This window comes from Hyaena hyaena, unplaced genomic scaffold, assembly GCF_003009895.1.
Source record: "Hyaena hyaena isolate Hyena2069 unplaced genomic scaffold, ASM300989v1 scaffold_2451, whole genome shotgun sequence".
NCBI classification, from domain to species: domain Eukaryota; kingdom Metazoa; phylum Chordata; class Mammalia; order Carnivora; family Hyaenidae; genus Hyaena; species Hyaena hyaena.
In genome coordinates, this window is record NW_024083086.1 from 1 (window position 1) to 8869 (window position 8869).

The 8869-nt window shown below is 50.1% G+C and overlaps 1 long non-coding RNA gene across 2 annotated transcripts; it reads left to right on the top strand.

Annotated features, from left to right (window-relative positions):
• The first annotated feature begins 6540 nt into the window (after window positions 1–6540).
• On the top strand, window positions 6541–8226 carry LOC120227532. Of its 2 annotated transcripts, XR_005527268.1 has the most exons (3): window positions 6541–6646; window positions 7250–7297; window positions 8030–8226. It is a non-coding gene; the product is annotated as an uncharacterized LOC120227532 (long non-coding RNA). The 2 variants fall into 2 exon arrangements; XR_005527269.1 differs by lacking the exon at window positions 7250–7297 and having other exon boundaries at window positions 6549–6646.
• Window positions 8227–8869: the final 643 nt, after the last annotated feature.

Consider the following 8869-nt stretch of genomic DNA (forward strand, 5'->3'; position numbering starts at 1 on the left):
AAAAACAAATGTTGGCAAGGTACTTCTGGTACCATCATTTGGGGACTAAGGAATTCAGGCTGTCTGCTTGCTACAGGGGTATCCTGGCTGGTGGAGGAGAAAGGCTTCCTGTCCTCACTAAGGTCTGGGTGGAAGTTCCTTTGAGACCAGCACACTTTGCTTCATTTACTAAACCATCATCTGAGTGTTCCCCTCGACACACCCATATTCGGGGAGGTGAGAGGGAGGGGAAATATTTCCTGCCCTCATATTTTAGGGGCCTGTGGGAAGATCCAGACAATAGAAAGTAGACAAAACGTTTCATAGGAGATTGCATATTCTGAATTCTGCGGTGTAGGGAAGGAACTTGTGTTTCTGGTCAAGAGTGTCCTAGGACAGAGAGAAGGTGCAGGGTAGGAGCATGGTAACTGCGTTTGTGGTCAGCTCAGCGGGACCTATAGTGTTGCCGATCACTGTACACTTGAAACAAGTAGATATTGTATGTCAACTATAGCTCATTCAAGGATGAAGAGTATCTCAAGGCTTCTAATTAAAGATCAAAATGAGGGAAGACCTGGCTATGGCAGAGACGTGGGAGTGCAGATGAAGCCTTCTCTGCCTGCTCTCCACAGTGCTCATTCCAGTCATGAATGCAGGACTTAGAGTCCTCCTGAGGGAGGAGGAGACAGTGACTGCCTCTCACTGTCTCTCCTCTATTCCAGAGTCTGGCCCAACTCCCCCACTGACCAGGGCAGTCACAACATCACCCAGGGCCTTATTTCCTCATGCAAAAAATAAGGAATTGCAGGATTAAGCTACCTGAGGATTCCTCCTGCAACATGTATTTTGGGTCTGCAAGCACAAGAGTAGAGTTTTCCTATGCACCTAGGTGGAGACTCTCCCTCCCGCTGACAGCAGTCAGGAATCCGTCAAGGGCTTCAGCTGCTCTGAGGTTTTTACACTTCCTTGAGCCCCAAGGAAGGACCTGAGATTTCCTCTCAAGGGATTGGGTCCAGAGGCCTGCTTCAGGCAGGGCAGCCTCCTTCCTGAGGTCAGCTGCAGGGAGCAGGGAGTGATAACACCTGACCCCTTTCTCTTACAAGCCAAGCCCAGTCCCGTTCCTCCCTCCTCCGATGGTTCTCCACCTGCTTGTGCGCCTGTATAGGAAGAGCGTTAGCTAGGGTCACTCTTGCAAACAGGTGCACCTCGCCTGATCACCAGTCTCCAGCACTAGTCAGCAAGCTTGAATTGAGAGAGCTTTGTCTACACTCGCCGCCTTAACAAGGTACCAAAGAAGTTTGTTCTCCCACGGTTTGGGAGCAGAAATTGTAGATCAAGGTGTTTTCAGGGTTGGTTTCTTCTGAGTCCTCTTCCTTGGTTTGCAGAGAGCCGTGCTTTGCACACGTGGTCTTTTCCCCTTGTGCCTGCAAGGGTGTGTTCAATTTCCTCCTCTTATGAAGGAATTATACGGGAGTAGGGCCCATCCTAAAGCTCTCATTCTAACTGCATTGTCTCATGGAAGACGTATGTCCAGATATGGGGATTGGGGTGTAGGACGTCCTCCCAGGAATTGGCATGGGAGCAAGGGTCACACTTCGGTTCAGAACAGACTTCAAGTCACCCGAACAGCCTGGGGCCATGAGGAGCAAATGGGTCTGCCTCTTGGTCAGCCAAAGGCTTTGTTTCCTGGGTACATAAATCCTGTAGCACTCACTCACCTGCTTCCCAGCTACCTCATTGTCTTTATACTGTCTTCTCCTCTGGTGTGTGTGTGTGTGTGTGTGTGTGTGTGTGTGTATTGTGTGTGTGTGTGTGTCTGTGTCCATTTTTTTTGAATGGCTTTGTATGTGTATGTGAGGAAGGGCACGCAAGGGTCACAGCCTTTTGATCTAAGGCCCTAACAGCTACAGCTCAGAGGTAACAGAGCAAGGAAGGAGCAGGAGGAAGAATACACCTCTCGTTATTGCCAGAGAGGCAGGAAATGCCTACACCGTCCCCACACCTAAGAAAAGTCTGGCACACAGTAGACACTCAGAGAATACTAGTTGGTTGAAAACTGCCTGTGCAAAAAGGGAGGCCACCTATAAAGGATTAATCAGGGAACAAGAAAAAACTCTCAGAAATATAAAATGAAGAATTGGGAAGCAACAGGTCTTGTCACTGAATAATTCTGCTCTGGGTATAGTCACGACTCTATTCTTTGCCCTGATAATGGGTGTGGGCCACCCCCCACCACCAAAAGCTAGAACAATAGTTAGGGGTAGGATCATCCCTATGAAGGATACTGTCTCTGAAAAGACAGGCTTGCAGGTATCTGCCCCAAAGGCAGGGTGGAGGGTGCCTGTTAGTGTTCTGGTCAGGCTTCCTGTTTGCCTCCAGGTTCTGGCCATGCATCTCAGAGGAGTGGAGGTTTGGGCTCATGATCCACTTCTGCAGGCCCATCCAGGCCTTTTCCATGTCATGACAAACTTCTGGCTTCCTCCCTGAAGAAATTTTCTGTGGCCATGGGCACCAGTTCAGTTCCTGGCCCACAGGTGGGGTGTGGCATTCCTAGAGGCCAGAGCCATGGCCAGAGTTAGGTTCACGTCCTGGGAGGGCACAGGGCATGATGAACCAACAGCTGTGCAGGGCCCTTCCCCGAGGTCTGAGTGGAGGGCGCTTGACAGGGCTCGGGTGAGCAGTAGGGGCAGGCTTCAAGGGCCAGCTACTGCTGTTTGCCAGGCGGAGGTTTGGGTTCAAGAATCCTTCTGGGGGCCCCAAGGCTCCTGTGGACACGTTCTGCTGAACATCAGGCTTTTTCACTCAGAGATCTGTGCCTTTCAAGTGGTCCAAGTCACTTCTCTACACACCAGCCCAATGGATGTCTGTAGAATCAGAGGTATGGGGAGGGTTATGGTTCAGACCCCGGTGATGGTAGGGACGAACTGTGAGAATTGCAGGGATCTCCCCACAGGAGAGCTGAGGGCGAACGTGAGGGTGAGGGACTGGCTTAGGGTTTGGGTTCAGAAGGTGGCCGAACATGTGGGTCAGGCTGCTGCTTCATTCTGCATCCTTTTCTAGAGGTCGCTCCATCCTGGACATGAAAACAGTATAGTGATCTGCCCCTTAATCCCTGATGAACTTGGCACTAGTCAGGAGTCTCTGGTCCATCCTTTCTTCAGAGTAAGATCGAGGAGCCCTAAGATCAGACCCAAGGTAAGGGAAGTGTAAAGTCCCTGGAGGAGACAGGGTCATAAGCAACAGCAGGGCCGTGTTCCCCCAGAGAGCCTAGCTGAAGAAGAGGGTCAACGTGTGTGTCAGGTTAAGAGTTTGGGCCAGGAGGCTGGCCAAGCGTGGGGGAGATGTGTAGGGTGGGGTCCAAATCCCCTCTGTAGCTCCATCATTGTCTTGAAAATGATGTGGGGACCCTCTGGGCTTCTGGCTGAATCCTTTTGGGGTTGGCATGGGCCCTAATTCTGTTCTTTCCTGAGGCCTAGGAGGTTGGCCACCTGAGGGAAAGAACGATGGCTAGGGTTAGGATCAAGTCACTGGAGGATACAACCTATGAAACAACAGGCATGCAGTGATTTGTCCAGAAGGATGAAATGAGGGTGCCTGTTTGTGTTTTGAACAGGCTTAGTGTTTGGGTCCAGGGTCTGGTCAAGCGTCTCAGAGAGGCCGAGGTCAGAGCTCATGATCCACTTCTGCAGGCCCATCTGGGCCTTGTACAGGTCATGATGAACTTCAGGCTTCCTTTCTGGAGAAATCAGGTAACCAGAGACCGAGTTGTATTCCTTGCACACAGGTGTCATGTGACATCCGTAGAGACCAGATCCATGGCCAGGCCTAGGTTTAGGTCCTAGGAGGGGGCAGAGGCTGAACCAACAGCAGTGCAGGGCTCTCCCCAGAGGACTGATTGGAGGACACTTAATATTGGTGGGAGGAGAGGCTACGGGCTGGGTTCAAGAGCCTGCAAACTCTGTGGGCCAGGCAGAGGTGGGGCTCAGGATCTCCTTCTGTAGGCAGAAGCCTGGCATGGACATGTCATGGTGAACATCAGGCTTTGTTGCTGAGCGATTCTGTGCCAGTCAAATGCCCCAAGTGACTATTGTCCTCGCAGCTGCTTGGGGGATCCCCTTAGGGTCAGATGCATGGCTAGGGTTAGGGTTTGATTCCCGGCGTGGGCAGGAGCCGCACCACGAGAAGTGCAGTGAAATCCCCTGTGGGATAGTTGAGGATACACCCTCCAGGTGAGGATTTGGATTCGGGGCTTGTGTGAGTTTGTGGGACAGGCTTATGCTCTAGCTCTGGATCCTTTTCCAGAGCTAGATCCCGGCCATGAACATGTTGTGGTGATCTTGTGCCTGCCTTTCGGATGCAGTGGATGCCGATCTGAGGTCTCGAGTTCTTTCTTTCTTCAGAGGTAGGGCTGAGGACCCCTAAAGCCAGTGCCACGGTTAGGGTAGGGTTCATTCCTGGGAGGAGACATGGTCAGAAACATCATCAGGACTGTGTTTCCCCAAGTGGGTTGAGTAGTGGGCGAGGGTCAAGAGCGTGTCAAGCTGAGGGTTTGAGCTAGGCAGCTGTCTGAGTGTGGGGGCGATGCATAGGATTAGGTTCAGGATGCCCTTCTCTGGCCCCATCGTTGCCTTGGAAAAGGCATGAGGAACCTCAGATCTTGTCACGAAATAATTCTCTGCCGGACATTGGCCCGATTCTAGCCTTCGCCGAGACCTAAGATAGTGGGCCCCCTGAGAGTAAAAACCATGGTTAGGGGTAGGATCAAGCCTATGAAAGACATAGTCTGTGAAATGACACACATGCAGGGATCTGCTCCAAGGACAGGGTGCAGGGTGCCTGTTAGTGTTTTGGTCAGGTTTCTTGTTTGGCTCTAGGGTCTGTCCAAGCATCGCACGGAGGTGGAGGTTCAGGTTCCTGATCCACTTCTGCAGGCCCATCCAGGCCTTTTCCATGTCATGACAAACTTCTGGCTTCCCCCATGAAGAAATCCAACGTGGCTATAAGCAGCAGTTCAGTTCCTGGCCCACAGGTGGGGCATGGTGCCAGAAGCCACAGCCATGGCCAGATTTAGGTTCAGGTCCTGGGAGGGCACAGGCATGATGAACCAACAGCAATGCACGGCCCTTCCCTGAGGGCTGAGTGGAGGGCACTTGACAGGGCTCGGGTGAGCAGTAGAGGCCGGCTTCAAGAGCAGGCTTCCTCATTGGCTTTCCTCATGTGGAAAAGTCCTGGTGAACATCAGGCTTACTTCTTGATCGATTCTGTGACAGTCATGGGACTTTTGTGGCTTCGGCATACTGAGTCTCCAGAAAGTCATCCTTCAGAGTGGATGTGTTCCCGCCTACATCCCTGCTCATGCAGAATCATCTCCTCCTGAGTCTCTTATGTTCACCTATGTGTTCATCTATGTCTCCAATGATTACAATGACAGTTGCCCCATGGGACCAGTTCTCAGTCGGATTTAAGAATGCTTTATTTCAGGTTGTTCTGCCGAGTTTCTCTTGTGGTGAGGACTGGGGTGATGATGCCTAAGCTGCATACATATCAGACCACGAACGAGAAGTCTTTGTCTTTCTTAAAAACTTACCTATTTTTAGCTTAATTCCATTTCAAATGAATCCATTTCATCTCTCCTGTTGCAGAACAGAGGAGAGGAATGGAGGGAGTCCTGATATTCCAATGAGGGTATCACAAGTCCCGCAAGCATATGTGACAAGCACAAGTCATTGTCTTCTCTGTTTCCCCAGGCCAGAATGTTTCCTGCCAGGCCCATGATATGCAGATGAGAGGTGGACACAGGTGATTTGCCTAGGACTTTGAAGCAACAATGTGAAAGAAATGAAATTGCTACACAGAAAAGGCTTTTAGTCTTGGGCTCTTGTGTCGAGTCCATTACATGTGGACTCCTGCTGACAGCTAGGAATGGTAGAAGAAGTTCCTCATCAGACTGGTGTTTGAGAAGTAGCAGTTCCAACCAGTATGGATGACTATCCCTGTTGATTCCTCCCTCGAGCTCTTGGGAACACCTTCCACGTGTTCTCCTTAAACTCCAAAAACACTTTGAAAACACAGGTGTCTGTCCTAACCATCAGGATTGCTCCTTTCTCTAATCCATTGATTGAGCCACAGGTAATATGAATTAGATCTTTCTCCCATGTTGCCCGTTATACTTTCCCACACTTAATCTACAGAGCACACTCACAGGAGAGCTCTGGAGATGAAGGAAACGAGGCTTTACAAGATATGTCGAGAAGAAACCAGGGCTCTGGGAAGAACAGAAGCAGAGGGGAGGAGTCAAAGACAGACTGAAGGAGTCTTCCAGATCCAGGACTGTGGGAAAAGGGAACCTGGTCCTCTGCGACTGTGCTGAGGGTTCCAACCATAAGAGATGAACAACAGCCTCAAAGCACCCACTTTAGTATGTGATGCTGTGAGCCCCTTGTTTGCTCCAGGATCACAGAGGTCAGCAGCAGATAGGCATTTTGAATGGAAACAAGGCTCCCATGTGGTCCGGCCCGGGAGGAAGGTGGACATTGGCCAATTCTAAGGGAAGTGGTTCTCCAAGGCCTGCATTGTCCTCTTAGGTTCCAAGGAAGTGGGTCCTGACCTGGAGAGAAATGTCATGGTACATAACCCAGCCTTTTGTGTCTCAACAAGCCCTGGACAGGTAATGAGGGGTACTCTTGGTAAGGCTTCTCCTCACTGTGTTTACCCTGGGGCAGGGATACAAAGAGAAGATGCTGGACAAACAGCTCTAAAGAGACTCTTTCAGACAGTGGTGCTAGGCCCCCAGATTTACGTCTGGGGGCTCTGATGGGGAAGGTCCCTGGCGATAGGAGCTTCGAGTAATAGTGTCTCCAAACTCAGGGTTCTCCTTAGTGCTGCGTCCTGCAGTTGCCTTTGCAGTGCTGCGGCAAGGCGGTCCTAAAAGTTCAGACCTCGCTTACCCCAACTGCAGGGTGGTGCTCGGGGCCACATGTGGTGCTGCTATGCTGATGAGTGCTCCAAAGGAGTGCTTCCGATGTGGGGCGCCCTCTCCTCCCAAAACCTATCAGTGCTTCAGAAACCCCCAGCCTGAAGTCCGACCGTTTTGTGGTGCTACTGGCGTGTTCTGCCCAGCAGCAACCTGGGAAGGCCTGGTTCCCATCCCTGGGGCACTTTTTGATGACAGATTCTTTCTGACATTCCTCAGACATTGCAAAACAGAGTCCCTCCTGTTGTTGTCTGTCATCTCCTCATGTTCAGGCCTCATTATGAATTTGCTCCTCAGGCTCCAGTTGAGTGACACGTGACCAGCTTTCGAGGGGACAGGACACAGGTAGGGCCCGTATGTGCTATTCAGTGTGGAGACAGTGTCCACTCCCCTCATGTGACTTGTGACATCATGCAGAGGAGTTAGGAGACCCCGGGCCATGGTGCAAACAAGAACTAGGTCCTTCAGTTCCCAAATCAAGGTGGGCCGCCTGGCTCCATCCCCTCAGTGCAGTGCTGCTGAGCAGGGCTTGCACCATATGCACATGTGCTCTCTCCTGGATGACGACTCTGACTCAAGTACACAGTTGGGATCTGGAATCCACAACTGCTCCTCTGAATCCAAAGAGGTTTCAGCCAGTGCAGGGCTTCTGCTCATCCCTGGGCTGCAGCCTGAGGAAGAGCCTGTGGCTATCCCTGTGCTCGCTGTCATGGCAGGGGGGACAACTGTCCTTACGCACAGTTTCTCAGATAGCGAGGAAGTGAGACCAAAACCTCTGAGTCCATAGACCCTTTCTGTAAGCCAGTTTAATTGAGAAGCTGCTGTGGTGGCTCCAGTAGTAGTAGGGGAGGCCTCTCTACTGAGACCTGTCCTTGAGGAAGAAGGAGTGATACTCAGATTACATTCTTTCCTGTGATAGCACAGATCTCCTAGGAGCACATGCATGTGAGCCAAGCTATACATGTATCAGAGCCTTGAGAACATTTAAAACAATAGATCTTAAATGATATTCAGTATATCTCCGGGTTTGGGCCACCACCATCATGACCAAACTGGTGATATTTCTGCCACCTACAGAGCAAGCTCTGAAGGACCAGCAGTCAGGCCATTGTCATTCCTGCGCTCAGCACTTTCTACCTTCCAATTTCTTCCTGTCTTCAGTGATCTCACCGTTGTGCACTTTTCACGAAGACTGTATCACAGAAATGTGCCACTTCTCTTTATTGTCTTCATAGTAAATAAAATAAGAATCCATGTTCATCATGTCAAAGTAATGAAAGCGATGTTTCTAATTGTTGAATTGTTTCTGTGTGTGTTTCTGTGTGTGTGTGTGAGAGAGAGAGAGAGAGAGAGAGATACAGAGAGGCAGAGAATGAGAGGGAGGTGGTATGGCAGAGAGAGAAGGAGCTAAAGAATGTAGTGATCTTCAGGCTCCCCACTGTCAATACTGACCCTAATCCCAAACTCAGGAACCCTGAGAACATCACATGCCTGAAGTCAGAAGTTCAAATGACCGAGACATCGGGGTGTACAAATAATGGAAATGATTCTCATGTGGGGACAAAAGTAAAACTCTTAAGTAAACATCTTCATGCATGTGCAGTGTCTGTGTTGAAAACAAAACAAAACAAACAAACCCTGAAGAATATGAATGCAAATTTGTAACAAAAAGGGTATTTTTTTTTCTTGTGTTAGAAACTGTTTGAACGCATGATGTAGCCTACATTTTAACCTTTAGTTCACTATTTGTGTAAGTCTAAAAGATAGTTGTTTTTTTTTTAAGTTGGAGGCCATGGAGAAAAGAGTGAGTATGTACTACAGACAGGAGAAGACATACCTATGGATTACAGAGCGGGATCCAATCAATAAGGATCAGGGAAGGTCTGAACTAGGGACAGCCTAGAGCAAGTCTCCTAA